At 38.4% G+C, this 20,408-nt stretch overlaps 1 protein-coding gene across 7 annotated transcripts in view; it reads left to right on the top strand.

Moving 5' to 3' along the window:
• Positions 1 to 20,408, top strand: part of RAB27B (RAB27B, member RAS oncogene family) — a 155,659-nt gene that overhangs the window by 102,228 nt on the left and 33,023 nt on the right. Inside the window, exon 1 of one of the 7 annotated variants that reach the window (XM_047697925.1) lies at positions 16,593 to 16,668. The exons of the other annotated variants lie outside the window; for them this stretch is intronic. The gene's annotated coding sequence lies outside the window, so the exon portion shown is untranslated. Of the gene's footprint in view, positions 1 to 16,592; positions 16,669 to 20,408 lie in introns of those variants that run through there. 7 annotated transcript variants of the gene reach the window in all.

Genomic DNA, 20,408 nt, shown 5'->3' with positions numbered 1-20,408 from the left:
ATAATTGGGAGTAAGTTAGCTTCTTGTAAGGTCAAGCATTCCCTATACCCCTAAACTCCTGCCAGAACAAAAAAATGTATTACATAGTCCATATTGTCATGGAGGTAAAATTGTCTCCTTGAGTCTTTTTTTCTTTGACATTCATTGAAAGTGGAGCAAAGAACTTCCTATTTAGTACTTGTCAAGAGAAAATTGTTCTTTTTCAGAACTTTATCTCAGAGCCCAATTTTCTCTCTCTTTTTAGTATTTTGTTGCTTCTAAGATGGGGAAATTAGTGGCTTGTTGACTATTCTTTCTAACGAGTTAAACTCTCCTAAGTAGCTATGACTGAAAACAGCTCATGAATTACTCTTCCCAGTGAGCATATTTACTTTATGTAGCAAAAATCCAAAGACATGCATAATGTTAGAAGTTGCAGGTGTATGAATAGAACTGTAGGGGAACAATTTGTGGCAAAAAAGAACTTTATAAATAAAAGTTAATGTGGTGCATGTTATTGGTGATACTATGGCCTGAAAATTCTTGAGCAGCTCTCGGATAAAATCTTCCATTATTAAGGGCAGATCCTGGGCTAGATGCGTGTTCAAATCCCTCGTTCTGAAAATATTGTCACATCCCATTATAGGAAGGGTCATTGGTGTCCTTCTGTAGAATCTCTTAAGTCAGTCCTCAGGAAGGGAATAGGCCCTCTGATAGTTTGAGGTTTGCTCACCATTACTGTCCATAACACTTAACTATATATTCTTGACAGTAAGTTCTCCACGTCCTGTCTCATGGATAAACATTACAAATATATGTAAGTAGACTCAGGTGGTAAACTACCAGACACTGTGGTTAGTCTGCAGATGGACATAATTGTAATTGATTAATCAGCAGAAGCCTTTTTTCCATCAGGAATGGTAGCATTTTTCTGAGCCAACCTCAGCCAACCACTAGCATAAGAGATGGGCTTGTAAATGGCTCCATAACCTCTCAATGGGTCCAGGCCCACAATTACAAACTAAATGGCCAACCTTTTAGATACATGACACCAAAGATCTCTTGGTTGGTTGCATCTGGGTAAATTTAGAGTGATCTTTAAAACCATTACTGCCCTTTGAGTTGTTATCTTCAGAAATAGACACCAGTACACTATTCAGCCCAATTTCTAACCTGTCACTCTAGAAAAGCCAACTTACTACATAAAAGAAAATGGTTCAAATTGAGGACTTAAACAATTCACAGGAATCACAAAGATTAAATAGTTTGACTTCCCTTCGAGTTAAAAATATACCTTACTGATTACAGTAAGTAAAACAGAGTCCTGTGTTTGCCACATTAACTTACTCGGAAGTGTTGTCAAGCAACAAGGTAGGTCAAGTGTCTGATAGCAGAAGACTGCTTTGTAAGAAATAGCCCAAAGTGAACTAATGAGTTCATCATGGGAAAATTTGGACCTGGGTTTCTATCTGTACTTGGCTTATCTCCAAATAATAATCTCAAGTCACTGAAATATATAAAACTGACATGGAAGTAGTTGACCCACTTGTTTATAAGAAGGGTTATGTAAGATGTTGTCTATTTATTCCACTGTAGGAAAAACCTGGGCCAGGTAACTACAGGAATTTTTAAGAGGGTTCTATGGGATTTTTAATTTTAATTTTAATTTTTTTTTTGCAGAACTACTAGAATACTTAATCAAATGTACTGATTTCACTTCCAGTCTCTTTTCAAAGATGTGAGATTTTGAGCTATTTTTCAGAAAAAGAGTTCTATAAAGCTTTATGTTTGAACAGAAATTTAGACAGATATTTTCAACTAATCTTTAAGTATAATGTGATGTGTCTGGACAGTCTGAAGCCCATCAAAGCTTAGATGGCAATATCAAGAAAGACAAAAATAAATAAATAAATAACCATTAGGAGCACATAAAGAGGTTAGGTAGAAATCCTTTTTTACTATCGTATGGGTCAAAGCAGGAATCAAAACATTGGTTATAATATAGTTTAAGATATTTATTGGTGTTAGGTTTTATCTTTTACTTTTAAGAGAAAAAATGCCTATTTAAAAAATATTCTTGGGCGCCTGGGTGGCTCAGTGGGTTAAGCCGCTGCCTTCGGCTCAGGTCATGATCTCAGGGTCCTGGGATCGAGTCCCACATCGGGCTCTCTGCTCAGCAGGGAGCCTGCTTCCCTCTCTCTCTCTGCCTGCCTCTCTGTCTGCTTGTGATCTCTGTCTGTCAAATAAATAGATAAAATCTTTAAAAAAAAAATATTCTTAGTCTGGGGGTTGCCGCAACCATTTTACCTTAGAAATGCTAGTTTCAGACAGAAATATGTGTTGTAAATATCTTCAATTCATGCTTTTGTAATTTTTTGGCTTTCTATTATTTTTTTAATGAACAGAGACTCTAAAACTCTATAAAGTCAATCACTGTCCTTCAAATTTATGTATACCATTTGTCACATTTGTGTCAGCGAGTAGCATAATCTGAGTGGGGTTTGTGCCACAACTTTTTCTGATGATTGAGGTTCAGAAAGGCATTAAAATAAATTAGCACCATATGCAACGTTTAAATATTTCTTAAATATTTTATATTTTAATATTTAATTTTCCTATTTAGTATTTAATACATTTATTTAATACTTCTATTTAATATAGTTAAATATTTAATATTTAATATGTATTAAAGCTTTGTGGTAATTGTATATCTATAATTTTAGATTTTTTAAAAAAGATTTTATTTTATTTATTTGACAGACATTACAAGCAGGCGGAGAGGCAGGCAGAGAGGGGGGGGGGAAGCAGGCTCCCTGCTGAGCAGAGAGCCCGATGTGGGGTTTAGTCCCAGGACCCTGGGATCACGACCTGAGCCAAAGGCAGAGGCTTTAACCCACTGAGCCACCCAGGTGCCCCTAACTTTAGATTTTTATTTATTTTTTATTTATTTTATTTTTTTTTTTAAAGATTTTTATTTATTTATGACAGAGAGAGAGATCACAAGTAGGCAGAGAGGCAGGCAGAGAGAGAGGAGGAAGCAGACTCCCTGCTGAGCAGAGAGCCCGATGTGGGGCTCGATCCCAGGACCCTGAGATCATGACCCGAGCCAAAGGCAGGGGCTTAATCCACTGAGCCACCCAGGCGCCCCCTAACTTTAGATTTTTAATAAAATGTATTTTTTTAGTTGTTTTAGTAGTGCTAAGCTACCCTATAATAACAAGGTGCTTTCAATGGGAGAACTTGCACTTGAAGTGGTTTTAAAAATAGCATCAAGGGTGTAATTGGAACTCATCTCTCCTGTTTCCTCTCCTTGTTCCCCAGGGACTATGGGTAATAGTAGAGATGTTGAAAAACTAGCATGGCACCTGCTGACCAGTAAGAATAAAGGAGCATTTAAGACACACTGGTGTGTGCCTGCTACATACCAGGTGGGCCAGGGGACCAATGTTAAACTATTACACAGTAAAGCAGAGGAAACTGGCTTCCTTGCAAATGAGACATATCCTAACCTTCATCTCAGTCTACTTGATCCCAACATGTTAAAATGTCATATGGTAAGGGGGGGGGATTATTTCTATTCTTCTGAAATATAAATGTAAATGACGAAGTCTTCCCTAAAAAATTTCTTCAGATTTTATAAACGTCGGCCAAACTGGAGCTATACATTTTTCCTCCATTTCAGATCATCAAGATCAAAATAATCTTTAAAACCATGACTATGAGAGCAGCCATCCCTCGTATGCTAGAGTCTGTATGTCTGTTGCTCCTTCAGATAGGTTTAGGATCACAGTCCAAATGAAGGACAGAAGTGCGACTAGCACAGAACTAGAAGGAAAGCCATTCCATAACCATGAGATGGCTTCTATCATAGTAATCAGGGTGGGGTCTGAAATAACAAGGGTGTGACTTAAAGAACCAAGCCAAGTTCATGCATAAAACACAGGTACCATTATGGTTTTTCTATATATCAGTATCTTCCATGAGAAATAACCTTGTGGAAAAAGACATTGAATTAGCCATGAACCATGACAGATAGCCATGAGCTGAAATATCTCTGGAGCTCCATGTGCTAATAGTCCCAGTGATTTTTGCTGAGTGAAAGATCGCGGAGGCTTTATTAGTGTTAGTGATGAGCCAAACAGAGAGGGAAAACAAATGGAATTTTCACTTCATGAACTAATCTGTTTTTATAGAGAGCTGATGCTAATATAGTTGATTTCTGGAGCACCTACTGTGTGCAGCATCCTAACTGAACAGACTGATCAGCTTTGCGATTAGTCCTACAAAATTCACATGTGTCTGTCTCAACTTACCTTTTTACCAGCTTTTACCTAGTGTGTGTTTTTATGTTGGTGTCACTGAAGATAGAGGTGTGGGGGACGTAAGAGTAGCTGTTCTAGTTTAATAACATATTTCATCATCAACTAGAAAGAAGAGTCTCCCTTACTACTTTTGCTAACAACTTGGCCAAAATCAACACATTATGTATCAGGCTTCTTTTCCCTGAGACATACTACCTTTTCAATACTGGGTCATATAGGCTGATATATTTTTTCTAATTTTAGGGTAGGAATCTATTGGGGAAGAAAAAAAGTTCCCCTGAATTCCCCTAGTTAAGTGATAATGGTTATAATAAAAGGGTCACCACAATAGGAAAAAGTATAGTTGTGAAATTGGTTAATGCTGTGTCCATTTTAGGCTCACCTTGCTTCTCCTATCCTTGTCCCAGGGACCTAAGTCCCTTATCCAACTCCCTGGCAGCTCCCCTGGGATCTGCTCCTCTTGCCTTTGCTGTAACCTTTCTCTCATTTCCACAAGAGAATCAAAGTGTACCTGTCCCTGGTCCTATTCCCTTAAGCCCCTCCTTTCCACTCCATAATCTGATATTCTAATTGTGGCTAACATGCTAATTGGCCAAAATATAATAGTGTTAGTTTTGGGAAGTCATACAACAAATCCACATAATTTGCCAGTTGTAGATTTATGCATTTGCCTATTAGTTAAACTTTATTTGTAACTCCAAGATCAATATTTCTGGTATCTTTGTGGTCATTCGCAAACATGCATAGACATGGGGAAAATTGTGAGTCTCCTGATGTGCATGTTCCCAGCTGAGGTCAAACAAGTTGATGCTGTTTTGTTTCAGTTTCTTACCTTTCAGTTTCTCATGAGTGTCCTTTTCATGGTTTATTTAATGCCAAATGTTTCCCATTTTTGTGCTTTTAGCTGGTAGTTTTCTGTTTAAAATGCCCCCAAGCATATCACTGAAGTGTTTAGTGTTCTTAAGTGCAAGAAGGCTGTGATGTGCCTTATGAAGAAAATACGTGTCAGATAAGCTTCATTGAGGCATGAGTTATGGTGCTATTGGCCATGAGTTCGAAGTTTGTGAATCAATGATAATATTAAACAAGGTGTCCTTAACAGAAATACACATAAAATAAGGTTTATATTGAACAGTTGGTGACCAGAAGCTCACAGGGACTTAATCCTGTATTTCTCCTAGGAACAATGGCTCCATCTTCGCTAATTCAGTATTTGTGGTGACTTTACAGAACAAAACTACCATGATTAACAAGAATCAGCTGTTTAGGGGCGCCTGGGTGGCTCAGTGGGTTAAAGCCTCTGGTTTGGCTCAGGTCATGGTCCCAGGGTCCTGGGATTGACCCCTGCATCGGGCTCTCTGCTCAGTGGGGAGCCTGCTTCCTCCCCGCCCACCTGCCTCTCTGCCTACTTGTGATCTCTGTCTGTCAAATAAATAAATGAATTCTTTAAAAAAAAATCAGCTGTTTACTTTCTCCCACAGAAACGTTTGTGATAATTTAGAGATAAAAACACAGTCAGGTAGCTAAAGGAATGAGAAAAAAACAAGCAAAAACAGAGTCATGTAGTCCAGAAGTAGAGAGATGTAAAGTAGTTTATCCAGGGATCCTTTAATCACTAAAACATTAAGGAAATAAAATGGAATTCTGATCTTCCAGGCAACAAAAGCAAACAAAAATAATGAGGACCATAGCTTTTCTTATCAGATTAAAGAAAGTATATCAATTTATTGGGAGAGACACATTTCTTTTTCTATTGTTACATATTAATAGTAACTTCATGGCAAAAAGTCCATCATGGATAATGTTTTTAGTTGTAGTTTTATAAATAATGTAGAAACGGACCTTGTATGATTGCTTTTATATTGACTATAAGAAAGCCCAAGACACTTAATCTTATCTCATTGTTCTATGAAGCATTTCCATGGGGATCTGAACTTTTCTATATGTTTCCAGAATGCTGAAGTGAAATATGATACTATCACACAGGTTATGCTGACATTTACATTTTTTTAAAGATTTTATTTATTTATTTGATAGACAGAGATCACATGTAGGCAGAGATGCAGAGAGAGAGGGAGAAGCAGGCTCCTCACTGAGCAGAGAGCCCGATGCGGGGCTCAATCCCAGGATCCCGGGATCAGGACCTGAGTCGAAGGCAGAGGCTTTAACCTACTGAGCCACCCAGGCGCCCTGACATTTACATTTTTAAAGAGCTTCAGATGAAATTATTATAGTGGTGGAATTATCCAGTTTTCTGGTAAATGGGAGGGGGTTTTGGTGCTTCCAAAATCACTGTAGAAAGAGGACATGTGAATTTGTTTGTGGGTTGGAGAGTCAACATGGAGCATCCCAGAAAGATAAGGAAAGCTATGGCCCCCAACCAACACCAGAGACTACTCCAGTTTAGAACACTGTGTTAATTAGAATTATTGTGTTGATTATGAGGTGAGATATACCAGAAACTGACTCCACCAAGCCTGTCTCTTTTAAATATCTGTCCTCATTTTTATTTTTGAATTCATCTTACCACTGGTGCTAAGAATTTTCTGACACAATTTGAGAAGAGTCATAAAGTATAAACTAAAATAGTGAGTAAAGAAATGTTAAGATAAAAACAAACTGACGGGTGTTGGAGGGGAGGGTGGTGGGAGGGATGGGGGTGGTGGTGGGAGGGATGGGGTGGCTGGGTGATGGACATTGGGGGAGGGTATGTGCTATGCTGAGAAAAAAATATAAAGAAAAAAAACAGTTATTCAAATTTTTAAATTTTATTTTTTATAAACATATATTTTTATCCTCAGGGGTACAGGTCTGCGAATCGCAAGGTTTACACACTTCTCAGCACTCACCATAGCACATACCCTCCCCAATATCCATAACCCCACCCCCCCTCTCCTAACCCCCCTGCCCCCATCAACCCTCAGTTTGTTTTGTGAGATTAAGAGTCACTTATGGTTTGTCTCCCTCCCAATCCCATCTTGTTTCATTTACTCTTCTCCTACCCCCTTAACCCCCCATGTTGCATCTCCTCTCCCTCATATCAGGGAGATCATATGATAGTTGTCTTTCTCCGATTGACTTATTTCACTAAGCATGATACCCTCTAGTTCCATCCACGTCGTCGCAAATGGCAAGATTTCATTTCTTTTTTTTTTTTTTAAAGATTTTATTTATTTATTTGATAGAGAGAGATCACAAGCAGGCAGAGAGGCAGTCAGAGAGAGAGGAGGAAGCAGGCTCCCTGCTGAGCAGAGAGCCCGATGCGGGGCTCGATCCCAGGACCCTGAGATTATGACCTGAGCTGAAGGCAGCGGCTTAACCCACTGAGCCACCCAGGCACCCCAAGATTTCATTTCTTTTGATGGCTGCATAGTATTCCATTGTGTATATATACCACATCTTCTTTATCCATTCGTCTGTTGATGGACATCTAGGTTCTTTCCATAGTTTGGCTATTGTAGACATTGCTGCTATAAACATTCGGGTGCACGTGCCCCTTTGGATCACTACGTTTGTATCTTTAGGGTAAATACCCAGCAGCGCAATTTCTGGGTCATAGGGTAGTTCTATTTTCAACATTTTGAGGAACCTCCATGCTGTTTTCCAGAGTGGTTGCACCAGCTTGCATTCCCACCAACAGTGTAGGAGGGTTCCCCTTTCTCCGCATCCTCGCCAGCATCTGTCATTTCCTGACTTGTTAATTTTAGCCATTCTGACTGCTGTGAGGTGATATCTCATTGTGGTTTTGATTTGTATTTCCCTGATGCCGAGGGATGTGGAGCACTTTTTCATGTGTCTGTTGGCCATCTGGATGTCTTCTTTGCAGAAATGTCTGTTCATGTCCTCTGCCCATTTCTTGATTGGATTATTTGTTCTTTGGGTGTTGAGTTTGCTAAGTTCTTTATAGATTTTGGACACTAGCCCTTTATCTGATATGTCATTTGCAAATATCTTCTCCCATTCTGTCAGTTGTCTTTTGGTTTTGTTAACTGTTTCCTTTGCTGTGCAAAAGCTTTTGATCTTGATAAAATCCCAATAGTTCATTTTTGCCCTTGCTTCCCTTGCCTTTGGTGATGTTCCTAGGAAGATGTTGCTGCGGCTGAGGTCGAAGAGGTTGCTGCGTGTGTTCTCCTCAAGGATTTTGATGGATTCCTTCCTCACATTGAGATCCTTCATCCATTTTGAGTCTATTTTCGTGTGTGGTGTAAGGAAATGATCCAATTTCATTTTTCTGCATGTGGCTGTCCAATTTTCCCAACACCATTTATTGAAGAGGCTGTCTTTTTTCCATTGGACATTCTTTCCTGCTTTGTCGAAGATGAGTTGACCATAGAGTTGAGGGTCCATTTCTGGGCTCTCTATTCCATTCCATTGATCTATGTGTCTGTTTTTGTGCCAGTACCATGCTGTCTTGATGATGACAGCTTTGTAATAGAGCTTGAAGTCTGGAATTGTGATGCCACCGACTTTGGCTTTCTTTTTCAATATTCCTTTGGCTATTCGAGGTCTTTTCTGGTTCCATATGAATTTTAGGATTATTTGTTCCATTTCTTTGAAAAAAAATGGATGGTACTTTGATAGGAATTGCATTAAATGTGTAGATTGCTTTAGGTAGCATAGACATTTTCACAATATTTATTCTTCCAATCCAGGAGCATGGAACATTTTTCCATTTCTTTGTGTCTTCCTCAATTTCTTTCATGAGTACTTTATAGTTTTCTGAGTATAGATTCTTAGTCTCTTTGGTTAGGTTTATTCCTAGGTATCTTATAGTTTTGGGTGCAATTGTAAATGGGATGGACTCCTTAATTTCTCTTTCTTCTGTCTTGTTGTTGGTGTAGAGAAATGCAACTGATTTCTGTGCATTGATTTTATATCCTGACACTTTACTGAATTCCTGTACAAGTTCTAGCAGTTTTGGAGTGGAGTCTTTTGGGTTTTCCACATATAGTATCATATCATCTGCAAAGAGTGATAGTTTGACTTCTTCTTTGCCAATTTGGATGCCTTTAATTTCCTTTTGTTGTCTGATTGCTGAGGCTAGGACTTCTAGTACTATGTTGAATAGCAGTGGTGATAACTCACATCCCTGTCGTGTTTCTGACCTTAGCGGAAAAGCTTTCAGTTTTTCTCCATTGAGAATGATATTTGCCGTGGGTTTTTCGTAGATGGCTTTGATAATATTGCGGTATGTGCCGTCTATCCCTACACTTGGAAGAGTTTTGATCAGGAAGGGATGCTGTACTTTTTTTCAGCATCTATGGAGAGTATCATATGGTTCTTGTTCTTTCTTTTATTAATGTGTTGTATCACATTGATTGATTTGCAGATGTTGAACCAACCTTGCAGCCCTGGAATAAATCCCACTTGGTCGTGGTGAATAATCCTTTTAATGTACTGTTGAATCCTATTGGCTAGTATTTTGGCGAGAATTTTTGCATCTGTGTTCATCAAGGATATTGGTCTGTAGTTCTCTTTTTTGATGGGATCCTTGTCTAGTTTTGGGATCAAGGTGATGCTGGCCTCATAGAATGAGTTTGGAAGTTTTCCTTCTATTTCTATTTTTTGGAACAGTTTCAGGAGAATAAGAATTAGTTCTTCTTTAAATGTTTGGTAGAATTCCCCCGGGAAGCCATCTGGCCCTGGGCTTTTGTTTGTTTGGAGATTTTTGATGACTGTTTCAATCTCCTTACTAGTTATGGGTCTGTTTAGGCTTTCTATTTCTTCCTGGTTCAGTTGTGGTAGTTTATATGTCTCTAGGAATGCATCCATTTCTTCCAGATTGTCAAATTTGTTGGCGTAGAGTTGCTCATAGTATGTTCTTATAATTGTCTGTATTTCTTTGGTGTTCGTTGTGATCTCTCCTCTTTCATTCATGATTTTATTTATTTGCGTCCTTTCTCTTTTCTTTTTGATAAGTCTGGCCAGGGGTTTATCGATCTTATTAATTCTTTCAAAGAACCAGCTCCTAGTTTCGTTGATTTTTTCTATCATTTTTTTGGTTTCTATTTCATTGATTTCTGCTCTGATCTTTATGATTTCTCTTCTCCTGCTGGGTTTAGGGTTTCTTTCTTGTTCTTTCTCCAGCCTCTTTAGGTTTAGGGTTAGGTTGTGTACCTGAGACCTTTCTTGTTTCTTGAGAAAGGCTTGTACCGCTATATATTTTCCTCTCAGGACTGCCTTTGTTGTGTCCCACAGATTCTGAACCATTGTGTTTTCATTATCATTTGTTTCCATAAATTTTTTCAATTCTTCTTTAATTTCCTGGTTGACCCATTCATTCTTTAGAAGGATGCTGTTTAGTCTCCATGTATTTGGGTTCTTTCCAAATTTCCTCTTGTGATTGAGTTCTAGCTTTAGAGCATTGTGGTCTGAAAATATGCAGGGAATGATCCCAATCTTTTGATACCGGTTGAGACTTGATTTAGGACCAAGAATGTGATCTATTCTGGAGAATGTTCCATGTGCACTAGAGAAGAATGTGTATTCTGTTGTTTTGGGATGAAATGTTCTGAATATATCTGTGATGTCCATCTGGTCCAGTGTGTCATTTAAGGCCTTTATTTCCTTGTTGATCTTTTGCTTGGATGATCTGTCCATTTCCGTGAGGGGAGTGTTAAAATCCCCTACTATTATTGTATTATTGTCGATGTGTTTCTTTGATTTTGTTATTAATTGGTTTATATAGTTGGCTGCTCCCACGTTAGGGGCATAGATATTTAAAATCGTTAGATCTTCTTGTTGGATAGTTCCTTTGAGTATGATATAAGTGTCCTTCCTCATCTCTTATTATAGTCTTTGGCTTAAAATCTAATTGATCTGGTATAAGGATTGCCACTCTTGCTTTCTTCCAATGTCCATTAGCATGGTAAATTCTTTTCCACCCCCTCACTTTAAACCTGGAGGTGTCTTCGGGTTTAAGATGAGTTTCTTGTAGGCAACATATAGATAGATGGGTTTTGTTTTTTTATCCATTCTGATACTCTGTGTCTTTTGATTGGGGCATTTAGCCCATTAACATTCAGGGTAAGTATTGAGAGATATGAATTTAGTGCCATTGTATTGCCTGTAAGGTGACTGTTATTGTATATTGTCTCTGTTTCTTTCTGATCTACTACTTTTAGGGTCTCTCTTTGCTTAGAGGACCCCTTTCAATATTTCCTGTAGAGCTGGTTTGGTATTTGCAAATTCTTTCAGTGTTTGTTTCTCCTGGAAGCTTTTAATCTCTCCTTCTATTTTCAATGACAGCCTAGCTGGATATAGTATTCTTGGCTGCATGTTTTTCTCATTTAGTACTCTGAATATATCATGCCAGCTCTTTCTGGCCTGCCAGGTCTCTGTGGATAAGTCTGCTGCCAATCTAATATTTTTACCGTTGTACGTTACAGACTTCTTTTCCCAGGCTGCTTTCAGGATCTTTTCTTTGTCACTAAGACTTGTAAATTTTACTATTAGGTGACGTGGTGTGGACCTATTCTTATTGATTTTGAGGGGGGTTCTCTGAACCTCCTGGATTTTGATGCTGGTTCCCTTTACCATATTGGGCAAATTCTCTCCAATAATTCTCTCCAACATACCTTCTGCTCCCCTCTCTGTTTCCTCTTCTTCTGGAATCCCAATTATTCTAATGTTGTTTCGTCTTATGGTGTCACTTATCTCTCGAATTCTCCCCTCGTGGTCCAGTAGCTGTTTGTCCCTCTTTTGCTCAGCTTCTTTATTCTCTGTCATTGGTCTTCTATATCGCTAATTTTTTCTTCTGCCTCATTTATCCTAGCAGTGAGAGCCTCCATTTTTGATTGCACCTCATTAATAGTTTTTTGATTTCAACTTGCTTAGATTTTAGTTCTTTTATTTCTCCAGAAAGGGCTTTTATATCTCCTGAGAGGGTTGCTTTAATATCTTCCATGCCTTTTTCAAGCCCGGCTAGAACCTTGAGAATCGTCATTCTGAACTCTATATCTGACATATTACCAACGTCTGTATTGATTAGGTCCCTAGCCTTTGGTACTGCTTCTTGTTCTTTTTTTTTGTTGTGAATTTTTCCGCCTTGTCATTTTGTCCAGATAAGAGTATATGAAGGAGCAAGTAAAATACTAAAAGGGTGGCAACAACCCCAGGAAAATATGCTTTAGCCAAATCAGAAGAGATCCCAAATCGTGAGGGGAGAGAAAGGGGATAAAAAGGGGTTCAGATAAAAAAAAAATAAACTATTTAAAAAAGAAAACCGATAAAGAAAAAATATAAAAAGGAAAAATATATATATATATATATATTAGATAAACTATTTAAAAAATGTTAAAAAAGAAAATGGTAAAAGTTAAATAAATTTAGCAGAAGAAGAGAAAAAAATTGAAAAAGAAAAAAAAAATAAATTAACTGCAAGGCTAAAGAATCATGGGGAGAAAGCCATGAGTTCCGTGCTTTGCTTTCTTCTCCTCTGGAATTCCGCCACTCTCCTTGGTATTGAAACTGCACTCCTTGGTAGGTGAACTTGGTCCTGGCTGGGTTTCTCGTTGATCTTCTGGGGGAGGGGCCTGTTGTAGTGATTCTCAAGCGTCTTTGCCCCAGGCGGAGTTGCACCGCCATTACCCGGGGCCGGGCTGAGTAATCCGCTTGGGTTTGCTGGGTTTGCTTTCGGGAGCTTTTGTTCCCTGAGCGCTTTCCTTAGAGTTCTTTCAGATAGTGGTTGATTTTCTGTTTCTAGAATTGCTGTTCTTCTTCTCTTCAATCTCCCGTTGGATTTGTAGGTGTTTGCAATCTTTAGATAAGCTATTTAGCTGATCTCCCGCTACCTGAAGTAGTCTCAGCCTGCTACTTCTCCGCCATCTTGACTCCTCCCCAAAAACAGTTATTCAAATGTACATATATTTCCCCAGACTCTAGATAAGAATATATTAAGTAAGACTAGGCTGTTGATTATCATATGATCTCTCTGATATGAGGAATTTGAGAGCAGGGTTGGGGGAGGGTCGTGGGGGGTTTGGGAGGGAAAAAATGAACAAGATGAAATCAGGAGGGAAACAAACCATAAGAGACTCTTAATCTCAGGAAAAAAACTGAGGGTTGCTGGGAGTGGAGGGAAGGGATAGGGTGGCTGGGTTATGAACATTGGGGAGAGTATGTGCTATGTTGAATGCTGTGAATTGTGAAAGACCAATGATTCACAGACCTGTACCCCTGACGTAAATAATACATTACATGTAAAAAAAAAAAAAAAAGAAAAAGTGTAGGCTGTTGACCTACAGAGAGGAAAAAACAAGAACTTCAGAAAACTGAAGGAAAACATTTTTTAACCATCATAGTTTATAAACGATATAAACAATTCAGTTTCCCTATTTTTAAAATGAAGGGTAAATAAAAAAACTCAATTTAGTTACACATAATAAATCCAATTAAATGGAGATACAGTTTGATTTATTGGAAATAATATGAGTTTTATGCAGATTGACTACTGGCAGTACTTTACCAGAACATAATGCATTCTGGAAAATACCTACTGAATCAAATATGTGTAAATACAAAAAATAAATACATTTCATGGTATGGTATGGGTGATAAGAGGTGGGGAGGTGGGGAGGTGGAGGGCTGTCTGTTTCCAGAGAGCTCAAAGTAATAAAAAATCCTCCATTACTCTTGGCTATTTAGATAAAATCTTTGATAATGTTGATCTAGCATTTAATACGTATTCTTTAGTATTATATACTTTCAAAGAAAATGCTCCCTTTTATAAGGAATAAAGAGGAAAATAAATAGAATATTTAGATAAAGATAAAAATACTGCTCTACCAAGAAGGCAGCTGCCTTTGACAAATTGAGCCATTGCCAGGCCAATAGCATCTTTGGGCATGGTTTTAAATGATCATTTCTGAAATGATTTTTACTGAATTCACAATCGTGATACTGGCTGTTCAGAAGAGTTGATAGTATAGAAGGCACAAAGTTTGAACATGGGGAAATCAAGTCTTGCCTTAACCTCAGCATGCTGCTCTAGTAGCCGATGGGCTGGAGGGGACACTTACCTGCCTTCAGCCACTCATATCCCGACCTCTGACAGAAATCCTGGCAACTATTCAGGGAGTCTGTGGCTCTCTTCTCAATGGGATGATAACTTTTGGTCAACTGTTTATAAAATTACTAATTTTAAAGACTCTTGAAATATTATTAGCCTTTGATCGTCAACTCCAATAGATAAACCCCTACTTGCCCTTCCCCACACATTGCCATCTAAAGAAGGCAGATCATTGGGGGACATGTATAAGATGTGTAGCCAAAAATAGATTTTGGAGAAATCTTTTAAAAACCATTTACAGTAGAAAACTAAAGAGTCCTGTAACATATTCCTGTCTCTGATAAGCTATGAAAATAATACTGGTTTGGTAAGGTAAGTGACATTCTGCTTCTCTATAGCAAATATTTACTCATGCTTTTTAAACAATAAACTAGCCAAAGGTAGGCTCAAGGTATAAATTTAATTTAGCTGATTAAATCCTTTGTAATTTAGCAAAGTATCCTCTCCATACATAAAATACCAGTAATATTTTATATTAAGACCCCCAACTCTGAAGGACAATTAACATATTCCTAGATGATCTCGTTTTGTGCCCTGCCCCAAAACAGTGAAACTGAGCTCATATTTATCTTCCAAATTTAACACACTTTGTTTAAAAAGCAGACTTCTGGTTTTACTCTAAATATGATTACAATTGCATAAATGTCATTTATAAACAACTGTCCTGGAACATAGGCATTGCATAAAGCAAGGTATACTTATATATTTACTTATCAAAAAATCACAGGGGTGTCATGTTTCATAGCTCGGTGACTGATGCTGGCCTAAAATGAACATGTGCATTCATTGTTCTTCCTGTATTGCTTTTCATGCTCAAATACAAATTTCCTGACTTTGGGAATCCACATGCTGAAAGACAGTCCAGCATTGTCTTGTGTTTAAAAGCAACAAGCTGTGGATTCTGACTGACCTAGATTTAAACCCCAGGCCTGCCAATCATTAGTTGTGTGATTTGGGCAAATTAATTAATCTTTCTAAGTTTCAGCCTTTTCGTTTGCAAAACCCCCAAGGGTTATTGAGGATTAAATTAACTAAAGTATATAAAGTGCTTAGCGTAATAGCAACTCCGCAGGAGGCTGCTAATATTAATTCCAATTATAATCTGGCAGCTCAACAAGTGATTGTTAATATTAATTCTATTTACGTCTACACTGAAAAACCAGAGGGTAATAGAATAAGATGTTTTGACAGATTCCTCTCAGTTTTGTTTTCCAGGTGTATTGTCTGTATTAGTTATGTCCTCTCTATAGTGATTCTTCCCTCCCATTACAATTATTTTTAATTTTTATAATGCCATTTGTTTTAAAAATATGTAATACTTTCATGTGGTTCAAAATTGAAAAGGGCCAAAAAGTGCCTCCTGTCTAGCTCCCCGCCCAGAAGCAAATCTTCAAACTCCATTTCATACATGTATAATTAAACAGTTAGCTACACATGTTCTTTTTCCCCACTTTTTTTTTTTTTCCTTTCTCCTTTTTTTTTGCACAGGTTATCACACTGGTTAGGGTTGCCAGATGAAATACATGACTCCAGTTAAAGGAACAGTATTTGTGACACGATTATGCTAAAAAATAAATTGGTCTTTTTATCCAAACTTCCAATTTAACTGAGTGTCCTGAATTTTATTTGCTAACTGTGCCATCCCTAAATTGTTAGTCATGCTGTTTAGCATCTTTTTTGTCTGCTTTCGATTTTTTTTTTTTTTCACGTGAGAATCATCTGATCCGGTTTTAGGTTTCTCTAATCTGAATATTCAGGGTTGTACTTAGGCAACAGTACCTTCTCCCCTCCCTGGCCCAGTGATGGTCTTTCACTGAGAAAGAGTTCTTTATTGCAATCACAGAATGAGAAATGTTATTAATGTGTTTGCAGTTGCAACACTAATTACAAAGAAATGCAAAGATTACAAAGAAATTGTTCCTGATAGTTCTTTATACCAAGATTATTTTCACCTACTCAGGGTCTCCCCATTGACTAAGTGGCAAACCAGGTGTTTTACAAATGCTGTAGGACCCCGTTTACGCAGGAGGGATCTGAGAGCGAGGTTAACTAATTTGTTCATGCCACACATCTAGTCATTTGAGGGACAAGAATTAGAGCCGTGTCTGGCCCCAAAGTCTTGTTGGGGTCACACCCTGATCTGACCTAATTCTGAGATTCCCTTTTTCTTAACGCTATTCAGAAACAGCTTGTTTTTAATTTGAAAAACAATTCCGAACAGCTGTTTCTGGTTCTCAGCGGATGACTGTCTCCGTTAAAATGCCTTCTGGAGAGCCCTGACAGACAGAAACCGAACAGGTAAAATTCCTTGGCATTCAAGTTTCTTTCGTCTCTGTAAATCCTTTGCAAGGTAGTTCTGGATTTTGTGTTTGTTGGTTCACCTGCCTTGAGTCACCTGGGCATGAAGGGCTTATGAAAAAAAGGGTCGAACAGCCATAATGACGAGCTGTGACTTAGTGGGAAAGGAAGCAGTGGTTTTTGGTCAGGACCTTGATCATTGTGCTCAGAGTGTGTGTGTGTATCGTACCCATGTCTTAATGTGTAACTAAAATGAAGGAACTGGATTAAAATGGAGGGGTGCATATCCTATACCTACACATGCCAAGTATTTTCTTTCTCATCCTTTGTGGACATGTTTTATGACATGTTTTATGATGTAGAAACAGACCACAAAACCATTCTGGTTTTTGTAGCAGAGCACACAATGTGAGTATCTGTGTCAAGGTCACTTCCTGATAATGATATTTTCCGGTGAATTTGACGCAGAGATTCAGGGAGGAGAGATGAAACTGAATGCCATTCCCGGCTTTGCTCCTTTCATCTGTTTCTGTATTTACAGCACTTATGATAGTCTTGCATACAGGTGATGTTCAGTAAATGTTAGTTGAGCTGTCTTGATATTCTCTTTTAAAATTGAGAATAGACTGTGTTCTGGGTAGTTTGGCAATGCAGGGATATGAGTGGGGCTGAACCTGGGCACTGTTATCATGGACCCAGAAACCTGCAGATCTGCACTGGGGTCTTAAGTTCTCTGAATTTGGTCATTTCAACTCACCTAGAAGCATCTTTAGAGGATCAACCAGCCTTGAAATCTTAACATTCAGCCAAGAGTAGATGCGAAAGAATTCCTTAAGGTCCGGTGAATTTCGGAGAGCATGTGATGCCTGACAGCGCAGAGTGAGATGCTAAAAATAAATACATCAATAAAAATAAAAGAAAGAAACCACCATTGGAGTGATTCCAGTAGTTTGGAATTGGGTTTTGGTCCAGCATCCAAAGAATAATGCTGCGACAGCAACAAAGAAATTTTAAGTTTTCTCGAAGGACTATGAAAGAAGGGGGAAAAATGGAAACCAGGTCAACTTCTTAATATCTCATTAATTTTCTTAGTGATTTGTTCATTTTATGAATTGGTCTGAAGTTTGTTGACTTTGTCTTTTTTAGAAGTATGACAATCACGTATGCCTTGCCACATAGTGGGTTCCCTTGCTCTGCATTACTGCTAGTGCGCCTTGTCTAGGTGGAGGGACTAACCTTTATAAGCTCAGAATGATATTTAGCTCTTGGTGGGAGTTTCTAAAATTTCCCTTTGTCCAGCCCAGGTCTTTAATTATCCTACTTCTAATGTTTTCACCTCCCTTCATCTTTGCTTCTCAGACCACTCATTTGAATTCTTCGGTAGCCTTTTGCCTGTGACTTTTTTCACATCCAGAATCCAGTAATGCAAAAATATCTTTATAAATTATGGCTCAACAATTTGGAATGTCCCCTTTCCTGCTCACCTTTTTATTGTCTCTTTTTATTGACAATTTTTATTGTCCTCCTTATGTCTTTTTTTCAACACATAGCTGCAGACTTAATGTATTATTAGGCAAAGTGCAGATTATTATCGATTCAATTAAATGCCACTGGTAAAGGGCAGAGTGGTTTTCTTAAGTTAATTATGACAATAGCTTTTAGAATCTGAGAAGCCCAACCAATTATAATAAGGGCATTTAGAATGGGTTTGACATTTTTAGGGCCAGCTAGGAACAAAATTTTGAGGGAGGGGGGAGAGGGGCTTGATTCTATATGCCCCCCCTTTTTTAAAGTGTCCCTCTAGCAGCCCATTGACTTTATTTTACTAAATTTCTTCCCTATTTTCCCATTCAGGAATTTCACTGATACAGCTTTGCCTTAGTCTACTTTTGCCTCATTTTCATTATTCATTCAACAAAATATGTCATGTCTCTTTTTACCAGATACTCTGTTAATCAACATTTGCCTTGGAAGACACAGTTTAGGTGACTGTGGGAGGTAATGAGTTTAATGTGTCAACCTCATCAACACTAATGAGCAAATTAGTTAAAATATCGCCTCCTTGGTGACCTCTTGCTCTAATACAGTTAATATCCTTCCACTAGATCCTTAGGATTATCTGTTTCATAAAGAATTCATGAGGATTTTAGGCACAGTGGCTGGGCAGATGCTGGGGTTCAGGGAGGTCTTTCAGGACACCTCAAAATACTGGCTACAGAGGCCACCGTTAGAGAGCAGCTACCAAAAAGTACATATGGGGAAACACAGGAGGTTTTCAGGTAGTTGGCCTTTGTACCACATGAGGGAAGATCAGCCATAACTTTTTTTTTTTTTTTAAGATGTAGAGGCTGAAATAAAGCAAGTGAATTAAGTAAAAAAGTTTGTAATCCTCTGTAAAATCTTTATAATATAGGTTCTGAAAACTCAGCACTAGCTGAAATTTGTTCCCAGACAGAACTGCCTTAAGATTCCAGTTCCTTACTGAGCAGTTACTGTATGCTCTGTCCAGATATCCGGTTCACAGTGAAAAGAGTCACAGACAGGAGATCAGTGGTACACTTCTTCCTTCAGGTTACATATGATGTGAGTTATTTGCATTCTGTAGTGATAATGTTTTCTTCAATTTTCTTGCAACAATAGCCATTTTCATACATTTGAAATAGGATCCTTGCTTTTTCTTGAAGTACAGGTTATTTTTATTTTGTACCCTCAGAGTTTGAGATCTAAGATAATATGTTGCTTCATAAAAAAAACTTTACATGGGAGATGGTAGAAATGAGGATTTGAGCCCATGATTTGCTCGCATGAGATTCTATGATATTGTGATTTATAAGAAATATATGTATTTGACCACTCAGATGACCAAAATGTATTTCTCAAATATATTTGGTCTTTATCTTCACTTCCTGGCTCATAGCTCTGGAAACCCTTGGAATTTCCTGAGGGATAAGAGCAGTGGAACATCTCTGTCATAATATCTGGTCTCCCCTTCTCAGTTTCTGACATAGCTTCAGAGCCATCAAGGTGACCTGGATGTCTCGTATTCATAACAAATTCCTTTCCGTTACAACCAGGTCTATGAAATGAAACAACTTTTGGGAAAAGGCCAAGGGTTGAGGGAACCAACCAGAAAGAGGGTTGGAACTTTCAGTCCCACCTGCTGATTTCAGGGTAGGGGAGGGGAGCTGGAGGTTGAATCAATCACCAATGGCCAATGAGTTGATCAACATGCCTAAGTAATGATGCCTCCATAAAACCCCCCAAAAGGAGGGGATTCTGAGAGTTTCTAGGTTGGGGAACCTGGAATATTTCCATAGGCAACCATGCTGGGCCCCAAATTCTATGAGGACAGAAGCTCCTTTGTTTGCTGCTTTGCCCTATGTGTCTCTTCATCTAGCTGTTGATTTGTAACCTTTAACAATCTTTATAATATATATCTGTAATCTAGGGAGGAAACAGGTTTCCTGAGTTCTGTGAGCAAATTAATAGAACTTAAGGAGAGGGTTGTGGGAACCTCTGGTTTGCAGCCTGTTGGTTAGAACTACATACAGGTCACTTCTGAGCGACAATTGGCATCTGTATTGGAGGGCTTGTTGGAATCTCCAATTTGGTAACTGGTCAGTTTGAAGCACAGGTAACAACATGGGCTTCCTGCTGATGCCTAGAGTGGAGGGCCATCTTGTGGGCCTGAGGTCTTTACCCATGGTTTGGGGAAGCCTACACACACACACACAGTGGAA

Source organism: Lutra lutra, chromosome 12 (assembly GCF_902655055.1).
Source record: "Lutra lutra chromosome 12, mLutLut1.2, whole genome shotgun sequence".
In the NCBI taxonomy this organism is placed as follows: Eukaryota; Metazoa; Chordata; class Mammalia; order Carnivora; family Mustelidae; genus Lutra; species Lutra lutra.
The sequence above is the reverse complement of the archived record's forward strand: the minus strand, read 5'-3'. Positions and strand labels throughout refer to the sequence as shown.